Below are 19,635 nucleotides of genomic sequence, written 5' to 3' on the forward strand. Positions count from 1 at the left end.
CTTGTATATCATTTTTTCACATATTAAAAGTGAATTACTGGCAGCGCAAGGGGCTTGTAAATAAGGGCCCTGTTCTTAGGATTGCAAAATGTGAAACAATTGTTTATTTCTCCTCGCATTTTGCTCTTTACATGTGTGTTGCATTCTGCTGCAAACATCAAAACAGCAAATTTATGGGCAGGAAGGTGCTCCTTTCTGCTAATCAACATATGCTCCTACAGCGGAGACACCCTAGCAACATGGCACATGAGTGGCTGCACTGGTGCAACACATTTTTTTAAGCACCAGCACAAGTGTACATGCAGGGGTGTATCGTGTTTTTGTGCATACAGCGCTTCCCTGAATATCTATTCTGTGTGAGCACTCTGTTACACATTTTGGAGTAACACCGTGCTCCGCTAGATTATAGTATATATGCCCCATAGTTAGTACAGGAAAGTGCTGTATGTTGGCAACAATGCACATGGCTGCTTTTACAATGTGTGTTAATAGCCTAACTGTGAGACTTGCCATGCTGCCTTATGCAAAACATTTTTGCCAAAGACACATGACTGTTCACTTGTCATTATTTCTACGCATAAGGGGCTTATTTACAAGCCCCATGCACCGCCAGTACCTCACTTTTAATATGGAAAAAAATGACATACTAACAGAATACAGGGCTTGCAAATAAGCTCCAGAGTACCTATGCGGGTAACTTTTTGACCTGCACACAGAGTGGGAGAGCACTGAGACATAGGTGCCTAGACTGAACAACATTACGTACCTCCCCCCAATGTCACTGGTTGGTACTTACCCTGTTGCTGATGTCCATCTACTCCAACCACAGAATCCTCACAGATGTCTTTGGACATCTGTTCCTCCAAGGGATCGAGCTCCTCCTGGGGAGCTGTACTTCCACCTCCTGTCCTGCAATGGTGTTTGTCAATAGCTCGCAGTTTTTGCTTAGTTCTGTGATTGGTTTCATGCCTGCGCTTCATGCAGTCCGTCACCGTCCTCTTGATTTCTGCGATGGAGTTCACCATGTTCACTGTGGAATGCCATTTAGCATTTTCGGCCCCCAGTGACACCTTGAAGCTGACAAAGAGCTGGTGTTGATGCTCCGTCACCTCCGCAGTCGGGATCTCATTCTGCTCCTGACTGAATCAGCATTTCCTCTTCCTCTTCTCCTTGAAAGATGACTCTGAATGGGTTTTTTCCCTTTAGTATTAGTATGATTTTTCCCACTACATGCTAAAATTCATACAACTAATGTGATATTTCTTGCTGCAAATTTGACAGCTATCTCTTTTTTCAGGCTAAAAATTTTTCTGCCCACTAGCTGTTCCTAACGCCACGTACCGCTTTATTGTAAATACGCAACAGAAACAATTGATGGACGGAATGCCGGGCAATGCAAACATTCACCCCCACTCACAAGGATCTGGGTTAAATCCATCATTCTTTTGCTCACCACACCACCTCAGTTTGGACCCAGCCGTATGCAAATCAGTATTGACCCTTTTCCTTGTGGGAACAGTCCTGCCCGAACAGCCAAGCCATGTCCTCCCTGGACTGGAAACAAGCATCCTGTGTTCGGTTTCAAGGCATCACCCTTCATCAGCCAGGTTGGCTTGAATTCAGTGGTGTAGTGAGCACAGGACCCATGCCTGGGCATACCCTTCCCACTAAGGGCGACATATGCAAAAGAAACAATTGATGGACAGAATGCTGAACAATGCAAACATTCACCCTTCATCAGCCAGGCTAGCTTGAATCTAGTGGTGTAGAGAGCAAGTGTACATGCAGGGGTGTATCGTGTTTTTGTGCATACAGCGCTTCCCTGAATTTCTATTCTGTGTGAGCACTCTGTTACACATTTTGGAGTAACACCGTGCTCCGCTAGATTATAGTATATATGCCCCATAGTTAGTACAGGAAAGTGCTGTATGTTGGCAACAATGCACATGGCTGCTTTTACAATGTGTGTTAATAGCCTAACTGTGAGACTTGCCATGCTGCCTTATGCAAAACATTTTTGCCAAAGACACATGACTGTTCACTTGTCATTATTTCTACGCATAAGGGGCTTATTTACAAGCCCCATGCACCGCCAGTACCTCACTTTTAATATGGAAAAAAATGACGTACTAACAGAATACAGGGCTTGCAAATAAGCTCCAGAGTACCTATGTGGGTAACTTTTTGACCTGCACACAGAGTGGGAGAGCACTGAGGCATAGGTGCCTAGACTGAACAACATTACGTACCTCCCCCCAATGTCACTGGTTGGTACTTACCCTGTTGCTGATGTCCATCTACTCCAACCACAGAATCGTCACAGATGTCTTTGGACATCTGTTCCTCCAAGGGATCGAGCTCCTCCTGGGGAGCTGTACTTCCACCTCCTGTCCTGCAATGGTGTTTGTCAATAGCTCGCAGTTTTTGCTTAGTTCTGTGATTGGTTTCATGCCTGCGCTTCATGCAGTCCGTCACCGTCCTCTTGATTTCTGCGATGGAGTTCACCATGTTCACTGTGGAATGCCATTTAGCATTTTCGGCCCCCAGTGACACCTTGAAGCTGACAAAGAGCTGGTGTTGATGCTCCGTCACCTCCGCAGTCAGGATCTCATTCTGCTCCTGACTGAATCAGCATTTCCTCTTCCTCTTCTCCTTGAAAGATGACTCTGAATGGGTTTTTTCCCTTTAGTATTAGTATGATTTTTCCCACTACATGCTAAAATTCATACAACTAATGTGATATTTCTTGCTGCAAATTTGACAGCTATCTCTTTTTTCAGGCTAAAAAATTTTCTGCCCACTAGCTGTTCCTAACGCCACGTACCGCTTTATTGTAAATACGCAACAGAAACAATTGATGGACGGAATGCCGGGCAATGCAAACATTCACCCCCACTCACAAGGATCTGGGTTAAATCCATCATTCTTTTGCTCACCACACCACCTCAGTTTGGACCCAGCCGTATGCAAATCAGTATTGACCCTTTTCCTTGTGGGAACAGTCCTGCCCGAACAGCCAAGCCATGTCCTCCCTGGACTGGAAACAAGCATCCTGTGTTCGGTTTCAAGGCATCACCCTTCATCAGCCAGGTTGGCTTGAATTCAGTGGTGTAGTGAGCACAGGACCCATGCCTGGGCATACCCTTCCCACTAAGGGCGACATATGCAAAAGAAACAATTGATGGACAGAATGCTGAACAATGCAAACATTCACCCTTCATCAGCCAGGCTAGCTTGAATCTAGTGGTGTAGAGAGCAAGTGTACATGCAGGGGTGTATCGTGTTTTTGTGCATACAGCGCTTCCCTGAATTTCTATTCTGTGTGAGCACTCTGTTACACATTTTGGAGTAACACCGTGCTCCGCTAGATTATAGTATATATGCCCCATAGTTAGTACAGGAAAGTGCTGTATGTTGGCAACAATGCACATGGCTGCTTTTACAATGTGTGTTAATAGCCTAACTGTGAGACTTGCCATGCTGCCTTATGCAAAACATTTTTGCCAAAGACACATGACTGTTCACTTGTCATTATTTCTACGCATAAGGGGCTTATTTACAAGCCCCATGCACCGCCAGTACCTCACTTTTAATATGGAAAAAAATGACGTACTAACAGAATACAGGGCTTGCAAATAAGCTCCAGAGTACCTATGTGGGTAACTTTTTGACCTGCACACAGAGTGGGAGAGCACTGAGACATAGGTGCCTAGACTGAACAACATTACGTACCTCCCCCCAATGTCACTGGTTGGTACTTACCCTGTTGCTGATGTCCATCTACTCCAACCACAGAATCGTCACAGATGTCTTTGGACATCTGTTCCTCCAAGGGATCGAGCTCCTCCTGGGGAGCTGTACTTCCACCTCCTGTCCTGCAATGGTGTTTGTCAATAGCTCGCAGTTTTTGCTTAGTTCTGTGATTGGTTTCATGCCTGCGCTTCATGCAGTCCGTCACCGTCCTCTTGATTTCTGCGATGGAGTTCACCATGTTCACTGTGGAATGCCATTTAGCATTTTCGGCCCCCAGTGACACCTTGAAGCTGACAAAGAGCTGGTGTTGATGCTCCGTCACCTCCGCAGTCGGGATCTCATTTTGCTCCTGACTGAATCAGCATTTCCTCTTCCTCTTCTCCTTGAAAGATGACTCTGAATGGGTTTTTTCCCTTTAGTATTAGTATGATTTTTCCCACTACATGCTAAAATTCATACAACTAATGTGATATTTCTTGCTGCAAATTTGACAGCTATCTCTTTTTTCAGGCTAAAAATGTTTCTGCCCACTAGCTGTTCCTAACGCCACGTACCGCTTTATTGTAAATACGCAACAGAAACAATTGATGGACGGAATGCCGGGCAATGCAAACATTCACCCCCACTCACAAGGATCTGGGTTAAATCCATCATTCTTTTGCTCACCACACCACCTCAGTTTGGACCCAGCCGTATGCAAATCAGTATTGACCCTTTTCCTTGTAGGAACAGTCCTGCCCGAACAGCCAAGCCATGTCCTCCCTGGACTGGAAACAAGCATCCTGTGTTCGGTTTCAAGGCATCACCCTTCATCAGCCAGGTTGGCTTGAATTCAGTGGTGTAGTGAGCACAGGACCCATGCCTGGGCATACCCTTCCCACTAAGGGCGACATATGCAAAAGAAACAATTGATGGACAGAATGCTGAACAATGCAAACATTCACCCTTCATCAGCCAGGCTAGCTTGAATCTAGTGGTGTAGAGAGCAAGTGTACATGCAGGGGTGTATCGTGTTTTTGTGCATACAGCGCTTCCCTGAATTTCTATTCTGTGTGAGCACTCTGTTACACATTTTGGAGTAACACCGTGCTCCGCTAGATTATAGTATATATGCCCCATAGTTAGTACAGGAAAGTGCTGTATGTTGACAACAATGCACATGGCTGCTTTTACAATGTGTGTTAATAGCCTAACTGTGAGACTTGCCACGCTGCCTTATGCAAAACATTTTTGCCAAAGACACATGACTGTTCACTTGTCATTATTTCTACGCATAAGGGGCTTATTTACAAGCGCCATGCACCGCCAGTACCTCACTTTTAATATGGAAAAAAATGACATACTAACAGAATACAGGGCTTGCAAATAAGCTCCAGAGTACCTATGTGGGTAACTTTTTGACCTGCACACAGAGTGGGAGAGCACTGAGACATAGGTGCCTAGACTGAACAACATTACGTACCTCCCCCCAATGTCACTGGTTGGTACTTACCCTGTTGCTGATGTCCATCTACTCCAACCACAGAATCCTCACAGATGTCTTTGGACACCTGTTCCTCCAAGGGATCGAGCTCCTCCTGGGGAGCTGTACTTCCACCTCCTGTCCTGCAATGGTGTTTGTCAATAGCTCGCAGTTTTTGCTTAGTTCTGTGATTGGTTTCATGCCTGCGCTTCATGCAGTCCGTCACCGTCCTCTTGATTTCTGCGATGGAGTTCACCATGTTCACTGTGGAATGCCATTTAGCATTTTCGGCCCCCAGTGACACCTTGAAGCTGACAAAGAGCTGGTGTTGATGCTCCGTCACCTCCGCAGTCGGGATCTCATTCTGCTCCTGACTGAATCAGCATTTCCTCTTCCTCTTCTCCTTGAAAGATGACTCTGAATGGGTTTTTTACCTTTAGTATTAGTATGATTTTTCCCACTACATGCTAAAATTCATACAACTAATGTGATATTTCTTGCTGCAAATTTGACAGCTATCTCTTTTTTCAGGCTAAAAATGTTTCTGCCCACTAGCTGTTCCTAACGCCACGTACCGCTTTATTGTAAATACGCAACAGAAACAATTGATGGACGGAATGCCGGGCAATGCAAACATTCACCCCCACTCACAAGGATCTGGGTTAAATCCATCATTCTTTTGCTCACCACACCACCTCAGTTTGGACCCAGCCGTATGCAAATCAGTATTGACCCTTTTCCTTGTGGGAACAGTCCTGCCCGAACAGCCAAGCCATGTCCTCCCTGGACTGGAAACAAGCATCCTGTGTTCGGTTTCAAGGCATCACCCTTCATCAGCCAGGTTGGCTTGAATTCAGTGGTGTAGTGAGCACAGGACCCATGCCTGGGCATACCCTTCCCACTAAGGGCGACATATGCAAAAGAAACAATTGATGGACAGAATGCTGAACAATGCAAACATTCACCCTTCATCAGCCAGGCTAGCTTGAATCTAGTGGTGTAGAGAGCAAGTGTACATGCAGGGGTGTATCGTGTTTTTGTGCATACAGCGCTTCCCTGAATTTCTATTCTGTGTGAGCACTCTGTTACACATTTTGGAGTAACACCGTGCTCCGCTAGATTATAGTATATATGCCCCATAGTTAGTACAGGAAAGTGCTGCATGTTGACAACAATGCACATGGCTGCTTTTACAATGTGTGTTAATAGCCTAACTGTGAGACTTGCCATGCTGCCTTATGCAAAACATTTTTGCCAAAGACACATGACTGTTCACTTGTCATTATTTCTACGCATAAGGGGCTTATTTACAAGCCCCATGCACCGCCAGTACCTCACTTTTAATATGGAAAAAAATGACGTACTAACGGAATACAGGGCTTGCAAATAAGCTCCAGAGTACCTATGTGGGTAACTTTTTGACCTGCACACAGAGTGGGAAAGCACTGAGACATAGGTGCCTAGACTGAACAACATTACGTACCTCCCCCCAATGTCACTGGTTGGTACTTACCCTGTTGCTGATGTCCATCTACTCCAACCACAGAATCCTCACAGATGTCTTTGGACACCTGTTCCTCCAAGGGATCGAGCTCCTCCTGGGGAGCTGTACTTCCACCTCCTGTCCTGCAATGGTGTTTGTCAATAGCTCGCAGTTTTTGCTTAGTTCTGTGATTGGTTTCATGCCTGCGCTTCATGCAGTCCGTCACCGTCCTCTTGATTTCTGCGATGGAGTTCACCATGTTCACTGTGGACAGCCATTTAGCATTTTCGGCCCCCAGTGACACCTTGAAGCTGACAAAGAGCTGGTGTTGATGCTCCGTCACCTCCGCAGTCGGGATCTCATTCTGCTCCTGACTGAATCAGCATTTTCTCTTCCTCTTCTCCTTAAAAGATGACTCTGAATGGGTTTTTTCCCTTTAGTATTAGTATGATTTTTCCCACTACATGCTAAAATTCATACAACTAATGTGATATTTCTTGCTGCAAATTTGACAGCTATCTCTTTTTTCAGGCTAAAAATGTTTCTGCCCACTAGCTGTTCCTAACGCCACGTACCGCTTTATTGTAAATACGCAACAGAAACAATTGATGGACGGAATGCCGGGCAATGCAAACATTCACCCCCACTCACAAGGATCTGGGTTAAATCCATCATTCTTTTGCTCACCACACCACCTCAGTTTGGACCCAGCCGTATGCAAATCAGTATTTACCCTTTTCCTTGTGGGAACAGTCCTGCCCGAACAGCCAAGCCATGTCCTCCCTGGACTGGAAACAAGCATCCAGTGTTCGGTTTCAAGGCATCACCCTTCATCAGCCAGGTTGGCTTGAATTCAGTGGTGTAGTGAGCACAGGACCCATGCCTGGGCATACCCTTCCCACTAAGGGCGACATATGCAAAAGAAACAATTGATGGACAGAATGCTGAACAATGCAAACATTCACCCTTCATCAGCCAGGCTAGCTTGAATCTAGTGGTGTAGAGAGCACGGGACCAACATCTGGGCATACCCTTCCCACTTAGGGCAACATATGCAAAGGAAACAATTAATGGACAGAATGCTGGACAATGCAAACACTCACTCCCAGTCACAAGGATCTGGGTGAAATCCATCATTTTTATGGTCCCCGCACCACCCCAGTTTGGACACAGCCATATGCAAATCAGTCTTGACCCTGTTCCTTGTGGGAGCAGTCCAGCCCGAACTGCCAAGCCAGGCCCTCCCTGGACCGGAAACAAGCATCCTGGGACTGGTTTCAAGGCATCACCCTTCATCAGCCAGGCTAGCTGCTTGAATCCAGTGGTGTAGTGAGCACGGGACCCACGTCTGGGCATACCTTCCCAGACATGTGTCCCGTGCTCTCCATGCCACTAGAGTCAAGCTATCCTGGCTGATGAGGACGGATAGCCCGAAACCGGTACTAGGATGCTTGTTTCCAGTCCAGGAAGGACCTGGCCTGGCAGTTTGGGCTGGACTATTCCCATTAGGCGCAGGGTCAAGACTGATTTGCATATGGCTAGGTCCAAACTGGAATGGCATGGTGAGCAAAAAAACAATAGATTTAGGCCCAGATCTCTCTACTGGAGTGAATGTATGACTTTGTCCTGTATTCTGTCCATCACTTGTTCTTTTTTGCATTTGTTACCCTGAGTGGGACGGGGATGCCCAGACGTGGGTTCCGTGCTCCTCATGCCACTGGAGTCAAGCTATCCTGGCTGATGAGGGCTGACAGTCTGAAACCTGTCCTAGGAGGCTTGTTTCCAGTCCACGGAGGACCTGGCCTGGCAGTTCGGGCTGGACTGTTTCCATTGGGCGAGGGGTCAAGACTGATTTGCATATGGCCTGGTCAAAACTGCAATGGCATGGTGAGCAAAACAGCAATGGATTTAGGCCCAGATCACTGTACTGGGGTGAATGTATGACATTGTTCTGCATTCTATCCATCAATTGTTCTTTTTGTTATTGTAAATAAGGCACTAACATGGCATTAGAAATTGGCGTACACCAGTGGTAAAAGAAATTACGCTAAGCAGTGCCAACACAGCATAGTGACAATCCTTGTTCAAATGCTCCTGAAAGGTCTCTCAGTGCTGGATATTGTGCAGACAGATGCAGGCGATTCTTCCCTTAAATAATGTCACACTCTTCTCAAAGTCGAACTTGACCAAATTGCTTAGATATTACCTATGGGCTCAATTAAGTCTCTTGCATAAAACAACCAGTTGCTAAACAAACCTCTCTTAAAAGCATAATTTACGCGATTACACTCTAATACAACCATGAAATGTGTTCCCAAAAAAGTAATACAGCCTCAGAAAGACATACATTCAAATTGACATGCTTAGTGATGCATAAACATGTGCACCTTTAGTTGCTGCTAGTTCCTGTCTCACAGAAGCTCAGAAAATGTCCAGGGAAGACTCACATTGTTAATGTGTGCTCAGTATTAAATATTACAGTGTCAGTAGAATCAAGCAGAAAGGATTGCAGTGCTGCTGTGTGACAGAATATAGTAAATGAGGCCTAAATTACATATTATTAGCGTGGATGCTCACGCTTAGCCAAGTGTGCCAAATGGTTGTGAAAGTCAACCTTTGTGCACAGAAAAGTATTTTGCAATTAAAAAGTGATGGATGGGCAGGATTTTATTCCACTGCATTGCATAGCACCTAATCCCCGATAATTCCTTCAAAGGGAGTGTAACAGAATAAATATTGCAAACTGTTTAGCCTGACTGTTTTTGCAGGGTTTTGCCCAAACGTGTTGCCTTCTCCCTTCTATTTCCCTGAGCTTCTTTTGGTAGCTTTAGGACTCTGGGCACTTAACTGCTGCTGATCAGTGATAACGTGCATATGCTCTCTCCCTTAAACATTGCATGATTGGTGCAGGTTTAGGAGAAATAAAATAAGGGTTGTAACCAATGGGGCACAGGAACACCTGTGCACCTCCTAGATGCTGTATGCTAATTCAGTAAAGCAACTCCCCAGGAAACGGGGCCTCCTTTGCACATCTGCCCCATGCACCCCGAAGCACCTAACTAGCGTCCCCAGGTACATCTTTCAGAGGAAAGGTCGGAGGCATGAAAGGAGATCGGCGGACCTCAGACGCAGCGCCTGGGCTGCCGGCGGGTCATATGATTTGGATCCGGAGACGGGGTCGTCGACTTGAGCCTCGTAGGCTTAGCTCGTCCTTGGTTGCCTGGTGACGGGCCACGCTGGGAAGTACTGCAGTGGTAAATTTGGTATTCAAATTCGTATATCTGATCTTGAATGATGGGGGGATGTTACAATTTAACACTGTATTAATTTACTGGTCGGGCTAAAGAGTTAACATTCTTCTCCTTTAAAATCGTCAGTAGTAGTAAGCATGTTTCAATAACCGTCAACAATTGGCATCGCCAGTACAATATCTCCCATGCCTGAGCCACATCTTGCTGTCTAATTCCCCTCTTGACCTCTTTTTTACCGTGCATCCAGACATTCATCCCATTTGGAGACTTCATTGTACCATTTCCCTACATTAGGATGAATGGAGCTCTTTCAGCTCATGGATATGGGTAGCTTAGCCAGTACAAGCATTAAGCGCCTCATTTACGCTGCCGTTGCGTCACTTTGGTGACGCAGCGGCGGCGCAAATCCTGCTCCATGGTGCGGAGGTACTTACAACGTGACACATCTGGGAGATGCGTCACGTTGTAATGCCCTGCGCTACATGTAGGCATTCCTGTGCAGGTGGAGGGGGGTGTTCTGGCGCAGGAACGCCTCCTAAAAGTGGCTGAGTGAAATCTACAAGATTTCACTCAGTCACTTTTAGGCCCATGCTGCGTCAAAACCCTGCGCCTGCCTGAAGCAGGCGTAAGGATTGACACAGCATTAACTAGATAGGGCCCCCAGAGCACTGCTTGAGCTGCGTCGAGCTTGCGATGCAACTCCAGCAATGCATCATTTTTATGGCACAGATGCGTCAAGCATCTGTGCCGTTTTTGCACCATGGTGCGCCGCATTGTAAATGCGGCGCATCCATGATGGCGGAGTTGTGGCGCACAATAACTGGCGCATCCCTCCTGATTTGCAGGGATGCGCCAGTTATTGTAAATATGCCCCTAAGTATATAAATCTATAGGTCACTGTATTAGTATTGGTTCTTGGAAAAAGACACAGAAAACATGTGACTGAAGTATCTGGGGCAGTTGTGTCTGTGGCCCTTTTCATAAGCTGTACCAGTGTGTTCCTGAACATATTCAAGGCCAGGCAGCTGGACACCAGGTGGAAAATATCAGCGACCACCTCATTACATTAAGGACAACCAGCATTTGCCTCAGGGAATATGCTATTTATTTAGAATATGCATGTAATATTAGTAAATTAGTTTGAGTCATGAGTTTCACAAGACCTTAGAAATGTACTGTAGTACTCTGTACCATGCCTTCATTTAGTGGAGATCCTAAATCCTCTACCCATTTACCTTATGGTGATGTCAGTTAAATTTTGGATTGCGTGAATAGCAGGGTTATTGCTTTGTGTCTTCCATCCAATGTATATAAGTCACTGAAGCACAAATGTGTCACTAGCTCCACGGTCCCCATGTGCAAGCAGTCACTGAGTGTTGCACCTGTCGTGACCAGACTAGTGGGCACTAGGACCCATTGGGTCAGGGGACATTGGGGATAGGACATCGGACACCACATCCGGTCAAGGGCAGGGAGGCATTCCAGGGGAGCGAGGGTAGGAGTCAGGAAGCAGAACAACCAGAAAATTGCCAATACTGATATAATTCAACGAGTTATTTCAACAATCACAGGTGACACTCATAGTGATTGAAACCAAATTGATTAGAACTGGTTTATTTCTTTTGAAGTTCATTTTTTCTTTTTCAAAAAAGTATAAAGAATTGATACAATAATATCCTGACCAAACATTTAGTGGACCAAACAAATGCAATACATACAATTTGACAGAAACATTATATTAGAGTAAACATTTGCTATGTACATCTATTTTCAACGTTTCAAGTTCCCTAAACAAAGAAAAAGGAAAAAAGGAAGGATTGTTAACAAACCAAAAGAAAGTTAAAAAGGATCACACGATTCTGGAAGGATGGGCACTATCCCAGGGAATGTTGGCTTAACAGTACGGTATTCAGGGTAAGAGACCACAATTTGATCAATAGTACAATATTTATAAGCCTGACACCACTTATTTATTAATACTTATTTGGACACAATGTCTACGTGTTTCAAACCCAAAAGTGTTTTTCGGGTTATCCTCAGGACCAGGAAAGAAGAGCTCAGTCAAACTGTGTGATGGCACCCATGGTGTGCAGATCTGGTTCCATTTTACAGACAACCACTTAATTAAATCTGTAAAAGCCCAATAAAAGACTTCCTTAGTGCGGACCACAGCGAACACAATACGTTTTTTGGACTGCACTTAATGCTTTTGTCTGTGAGCGCTATCAGGTGGCTGAATCCATTACAGGTCGATTCGCAGGAAACATTCTTAAAGACAAAGTATTATTGTCTTCAGTCCTAGCCGTTCTTTTCATGGGTACATGTAATACCCCCTTCTCTCTTCTTCCCACCCACCTCCCACTTGTGGCTTTTCCTCCCACTTGCAAGCTCTACTTAAACAAACATGATGCCCAAGCACACTCAGATGATAAACATAAACAATGCAGTCGTTGTTAACAGTCTTTGTAGAGACAAAGGTTAGTCCAAAGCACAAATAAACAGTATGTACCACGATCGATCCAGCGTTGATGTAGTGTCTTTTATTGTTCAGATACGAGAAAATCAGCCGAGACGTGTTTTGTCGTGTATGGCACAGTGTGCCTACGACTCTTCAGGGCTGTACCAGACGGGTACAAATTGAAAGGTCGCTCTATCAGTGTTAATTCCGACCCGACAGGGCCCAGGCCCACAAAAAAGACATCCCATCTCTGTGCGGAGACTCTCAAGCGGATATCGAGTGAGACTCTGACTCAAAACATCATACCAAGGTAAATGGTACGTGGTAATCAAGAATAAATGGTTAAACAATTTTTTGCAAGATAAGAGGCACGGCTTCAGAAATCAAGACTCCTGTTATAATCCTGGCAAGGGAAGCAGTGAACAAAAATGTAGTATAGTACAAGAAGGATTACAGACACATTTCAACAAAGGAAGAGTGGAGTTATGGCTTTTGTAAATCTTCCATTAAATGTTGAACAAGGCTGGGACCAAGAGGCTATAAACTCCCCGTGGGATGGGCTGGGTTGGCATATTTTCTGTACCTCTTGCCTCCTATCACATACAAGGACCACAAAAAAGACAGGAATTTCCAACCCAGCCCCATCTTCAACATTACAACTTATAGATAGTCCCAGTTAGGAGAATCAAACACATTTTCTATATCTATAGAAAGTTCTAGGGCCTTGGGATAATTCTGGAGTGTGTCAATCAGAATTTGCACCAATATTTCAATGATTGGCATTCTGCTATCTCTGTGGATAAACCCAGTCTGGTCTCAGTGGATGAAGCTACCAGCCTTGGGGAGTAATCCGTTTGCCAACATTTGGCTCAGAATTTTATAATCGATGATGAGCATCAACAGCTTTCCACAAGGGGAGGCATTTCTATAATTCATATCCTTCTTAGACAGAGACACTATAATTGCTTCTCTAATGGTAGGGTGCCAACAGCCCTCTTCACTGGCAATGTTAAACAGTTCAGCCAACTTGGGTGTTAATGTAGCCACAGAAGTTCCATAAAATTCAATTGGTAATCCGTCTGAACGAGATGTCTTGCCCCAAGCAAGTTCTTTAATGGCAGCACTGACTTACTGTACAGAATTTCTGAACCCAAAGATATTGCCTCCTCCTGAGGCAACTGAGGTATGGTGATATTGGACAAAGAGTGCTGCAATTTTGATGATTCATGATCACACCTTGAAGAATAGAGAGCATCATAATAGGTTTTAACACATCACTCATTTTGGTCTGAGAAAATATTAATGTGTCCGCCTCAATTCTGATGACCAAGTCAATTATTGCTTCTTGTCCGAGTCAATAAGCCATGCCACTAATCTCCATTTCTTATCTCTTTAATCATGTGTTTAGAAAAATTATATTTGGAATCGTACTCCTTCAATCGCTCTTTAAATGATAGTAAGTCGTCTCTTTCGTATCTTAACTGAATTTTAGATGCAGGATCGTGAATTGACTCTCTTGACTGATTTCCTTGTGCAAATTTAACCTTTCCCCATGGTGGTCAATATACTATGGGCCTCAATAGTTTCCCTCTCTGGTAGTGGTGATGACACTGTCCACTCATTTTCGGAAAGATAATTATGTATCACCTCTGCTATTTACACCTTAAGTAAAAAGGCTTCCAATGTTTCTACACTAAGTTTTCAGGTTGGGATGGACGCCGAAGACTTAGCCGACCCCGAAAGAATGCACCATTAGGCTGTGGTCCGTGAGGGTTTTAACTAGATATTCTGCATTAATTGCTCTAGAGTACACTAAGGACAACATATACATGTATCTACTTGTACATGAAGATCATGCATGCTTAAGTATAATGAGTACTCTCTGAACAAGGGGCTGTGTGTCTACCAACACCCCCCTGAGAAATCCAAATAATTCTTGTTTTGAAACATCATGTATCACGGAGAATGGAAGAAGAGAGTGGGATCTATCCATGAGGTGCATGAACTTTTTTGTGGAAAGTGTTGGCCATGAGCTGCACTTTTCTCCCCAACTGATCAAAGTACATGCAGCAGCAAGGACTGCTCCCCACCTCGCTCATTTTCTCCAGACTGGAGTGTCTGGGGCAGACAGGGAGAAGCCTTGAACAGTGTGGAGAGCAACACATGCCCCAGGGTAGCCACCTGTCACCTCTGCTAATGGATAGAGGCAATTCAACTCTCACAGCAACCCTGCTTCACCCCAGCAGTAAGCCGCCTGCAGGAATAAGGAATGCACTGCAGCCAGCATCTTACACCTGCATGCCACGAGGCTTGTGGGCTCCATGAACGATAGGATAGTAGAGGTCAGTGGTGTGTGTCTTTCGCACTTGGGAGAAGTGGCTGCACTCTGTCCACAGCTGGCCACTAGAGGGGTCTATTTGATAAGCTCACAGCAACAAGAACAAGAGGTGTGCAGCCCCTCCACAACATATAAGAAATACATTGAACTAAAGTAAAAACTGCAAAGTGTTGACAAATATTGGCTCCTGAAAGAAGAGACCAGCTTGGGCCTGCTGTATACATAAAAAAGAGGGTGAAGCGGAGGGATACTCACACCTCCAACTAACCCCAAATATACTCACTGACATCTTGCTACTCCACCTGAGCTGCGCCAAGCTTTCCACAAAAAAAGAGCATCATGACTGTTTACCCTGTTGTATTGCCTCTAAAGCTGCCCCTCATCTAGCATAAAGCAGGTTAAGTTGCTGGCTCCACTGCACCAATTTACTTCATTGGGCAAAGCAAGGCACTAAAGGTAGTCACCCCTCTTCTACCAACCAGTAGGCAAGAGGCTACCGGCACAAGGATGAGAAGGTACAAGGGCAGGCAGTGTGTGGAAAGAGAAGGAAGGAGTAAGCTGCCCTTCTCTTCAGCCCATCCACATAGATGAATATGTGGCACCAGGGCACTACCTTTATGTGGAGCTTCAGCAGAGCAGGAACTAGACCACCACCGTCCAGACCACACTAGTGGCTAGTTGAGACCTCAGGAGAATAAAGGAGGAGAAAAGCGCGGGCCAGCTAAGCGATGGCTGGAAATGTAACACTCATGCCAGAAGTGAAGCCAAAGCCCCACTACAGCATGCACAGCCACTGCTTGGTGGCACTGCCTGGATGACATGCCTTTGAGGTGGGCCAGCCCTCAATGAGGTGAAGAGAGTACTGAAGGAGCCAACTGAAGAGAAAAGAGTGCTTTGACTCTAATTCCACCAAATGAAGGAGGGAAGACATTCAGATTATGATGTGTAGCTTGCTGACTACCATCCACAAAGAGACTGAGTCTCGCACCTCCCTTCAGCCAGGAACCCCTGAGACATCACACTGATCAACCAAACCTGGCAGGCGGACATGACCTCAGACAGGAGGAGGACGAACAAAAGCAAGGACGAACTGGAAAGAGGATCTGAGCACACTGTCATTGAGACACTGCTCCAAACACCAGCATTGAATCATACTGCACCTTCAAGGCAACCTGAGCCACACCTACAATAACCATGATTAACAACTGATTGGCCTCAAGACGCCATTAAGAGAAGGTGAAGCCAAGGCAAGCCCCCCGCCCCCCACTGTCCACAGATCAGGGGGTCCAGGAAGGTCCTGATGAGGGAACTTGTGACACATGGTTCAATGGCATGAGGAACTGGAGAAGAGAAGGGGTCTGGATCAGCGACTGCGTATTCAAGAATAAGGTGCTGGAATACTGAGAAGATGTAAAGGAGTGTGTCCATCTGTTTCATACTGGGACATCTGACAACTGACTAAGCCTGGATGAAGAAAAGATCAGGTTGGACCAGACCTGGAAGTTTCCCAGTAATTGACTCTTACCTATGGCTGCGGGTGCATCTATTGCTACAAGCGAGTCTCTGATGTGGAGTGAAAATGACCTGGTGACACCATGAGAACCAATAGTATGCTGAATGCATGCATGGACCAAGTCTGTACTCCAAACTTTCACACACAAACATCAAGACGGTCACCAGCTGCCTAGTGCACCATGGCATGCATGCCAAGAGATACAGATCTCTTGCACAAGTAGAAGAAAAAGAACACCAGTTAGTTATCGCTACAACGCCATGAAGGCCATCTGATCACTATCAGCTCAGCCGTCGATGAACAAGGAAGAATCTATGTAACCTTAAAGTCAAATTGTAGACACCTGTTGTACAGGTTTACCCTACTGGCAACTCCATCCTGTCAGACACTGAAAGGTACATCACTGCCACTAACTGTTCAGCATCTTACAACCAGAGTGGAGTCCCATGCCTTAGTTTCACCATAAATCAAGGAGCACTCCTGATTCTCTGAATAACCGATCAACCAGTAACTGTTTGCTCAACCCCATTCTGTATCCTGATCCTGCCACCTGTAGCACACCTGGACCATGACCCATCTACCCATTGTGTTGCGCGAGTGACTAGGCAGTGACTCCTCAGCGATCTTGCAGTGGCCAGATGTGACACACATGCAGCACCAGTTCAGACCACACACAGTCCTGTTGACGATCTGCCTAAGGGACGTCCAAAAGTGAGGGATGGACTCAATGCTGGTTCACCAATAGATACTAGGAAACAGAGGGGCCTCAGACGAAGGCCTAAGAACATTTTTAGCAAGTTCTCCAGTCCATACATAACTATCTTCAGAAAGTCAAGCAATGCCACCAAAGCCATCTTTGCAGTGGACTCCACCAGCACCGCTGATGCACAATTTAAACTGTTGACATCAATCACAACCATACCGAGTATCAGCAGAGAGGATCATCATTGTTCTTTTTTAACTTGGTGACAGCTGGTATGCTGTCAGAAGAACCTGGACTTCTTTTACACCTGAGCTTGTCTCTGACTCATCTCAGGTTAAATTATGAACTTGTGTATCAATGTCCATGTGTGCACTGCTGTCATGCTGTTTCACTCTAGAGACTGATAGTCTCAGTGGTGTCTCATTTGTTGTGTATTATTTTTCACAGTATGGACTTGCTTGCCTTTTAGTTAGTATTTGAGAGGTGTGTGGTGTTCTGCTGGATACATTGGGAGGCAGCCCCTGAATGTGTTCCTACGCCCACTCCACACCCATCCATTACAGCTGTCACGATGACCCTGTTAATTAACCCCTTGCATGCTGCCGCGATTCTGCGCCTGTGTGGCACATTCCGATCGGCGGTGCGGTCATGACGGCCGGGAACCGTCATCAGCACACGAGCACTGTGTGCCATGACGGCTCCCGGCTGTCATCAGCATGCAAGGGGTTAAAGTACCCAGGAGCATGAGCCCAGGGCCAGTTACACCATGCATTCTCCATTTATCGTGTTCTGTGTCATCCTTTACTTAGCATGTGGGCTTAGGCCCCACAACATAAAGCGGTCAGAAGTCTCAAATGATCCATAAAATAAAGAAACTTGCAAAATTGAAAAACATTTTAAGGGCAGTCGTAGATATAGTTGATGTGGCGACTTCCGAACTAAAGAAGACGAGGGGCCAAAATGTACAGTTTGTCCAGTACAACGCCCACGATAAATAAAGACATATGCATAGACAATGGACTCTTTATACATTTCACTTATTCTTGAGAAAGGTGAATAGTTCAAATGTACACAAGGAAAGTGGGCTAAATCTAAAATGGACAGTATATTGTACATCTTCTTCCAGAGTTGCTAATGAATACTGTCAACAGTTCATTTGGACACATTTCATTTAGAGCGGACAAGGGCCAAGGGTAATAGAACTTTTTACATAAGGAGTTTAGAACATTCAGGGAACTTTAAAATGGTTACAAAAGCAGAGATCCAAAGGATAAGAAAAACACCAAAATCTGAATATATGGTAGAGGCTGGGGAAAATCAATAATTACATTGCCAAAACAACAGTCACAAAAACAATAACAGCAGCGATATAACTATGATGTATACAGTTTATGTAGAGGATTACAGTTTGGTACATAGATAGGGTGAACTACATACCGTAAAAATACAGTAACAAAAAGAGGAAGGCGAGGAGGGGTCACCATGACTCACGAGTAAGGAACTCATTCAAATAATCACTAGCAGCATCGAGCATGGTGAAAAAGCGTCATGGCATTGACCCTTTTGATTCATTTATCGAGGGAAATAATGCTGCAAACAGTCGCTCTTTAGCTTTTTGAAAAATTATTTATGATTCGAATTTCGTATTATTTCCTCATGGGCGAGTAGCAGTGTTTTTCCCACCCTAGCGCCACTTTTTAAAAAGGATTAACTCAATATTAAAATCTACTATTTTAAGGGAATTTTTTTTGTCAGTGCTCAAAGTTTGTATTTGCCACTTCAGGTCCGAGTTTCAAAGTAATATAATTTGGGTGTCTGATTGAAGTGATTTCTGTGTGATTATTTTTTTTAAGATACTCCAAGTCTCCTTCCTTTGTGACACCTGGCCTCAGAGTGGGCAAAACCTTGTCTGCTCTGAGGCCATGGGTCGCAAAGGAAGTGCCAGGAGTAGCAGGGAGCAAGCTAGAGGTCACAGCTGCAACCCCTGACTAGACTCAAATTAGGTTCATGCCTCCCGATGGTCTGCTTGCTTCTGTACCTGTATCTGTAATATGGTATTATCACAATTGAGGGGGTGGGGGGCAAGCTCCAGGCAAGAGGATGCATATTGCATTCACAACCCCTTCTACAGCACTAAATGCCCATTGCATCTCAGGGATTTTTCTGTAAGGCAACCCCAGATTGTCAATCAAATTAGTAGGAGAAATATGCTCTCACTCACCTCTGGGAGTCAGTACCACTTGTACATTGAAGTGTTTGGTAGTCACACATACTTGTTGTGGACATACATTCATATAATTTATTTTCTCACAGCAAAGAGCATCGCTATGTATGAACCATGGAAATGGGTGTCTGAAAAGTATCTCATTCTCACAGACCAGGGCAGCTTACATAACAATGGTTAGCTACCGAAGGTTTACGGCTAAACAGATGGCACACATTGTTGCATTCCATATACAAACATGTATCTGTCATTTTAAAAGTAGGCTAAATAATGTATTGTTTGTTGGAAAGAAACACATGATCATCTTGTTATACCTCAGAGATTCTAAAATAGAGGAAACAGTTTACTTTTTGGAAATGTGCAGTCTGAAGAAGCAGGAATGTATCTATCAATCTTTGGATATTTGTACACTACTGTTACATTTCTACCTGTTCTCCCCTTGTCCAGATC

The sequence above is a fragment of the Lissotriton vulgaris genome, chromosome 3_1 (genome assembly GCF_964263255.1).
Source record: "Lissotriton vulgaris chromosome 3_1, aLisVul1.2, whole genome shotgun sequence".
Classification (NCBI taxonomy): Eukaryota; Metazoa; Chordata; class Amphibia; order Caudata; family Salamandridae; genus Lissotriton; species Lissotriton vulgaris.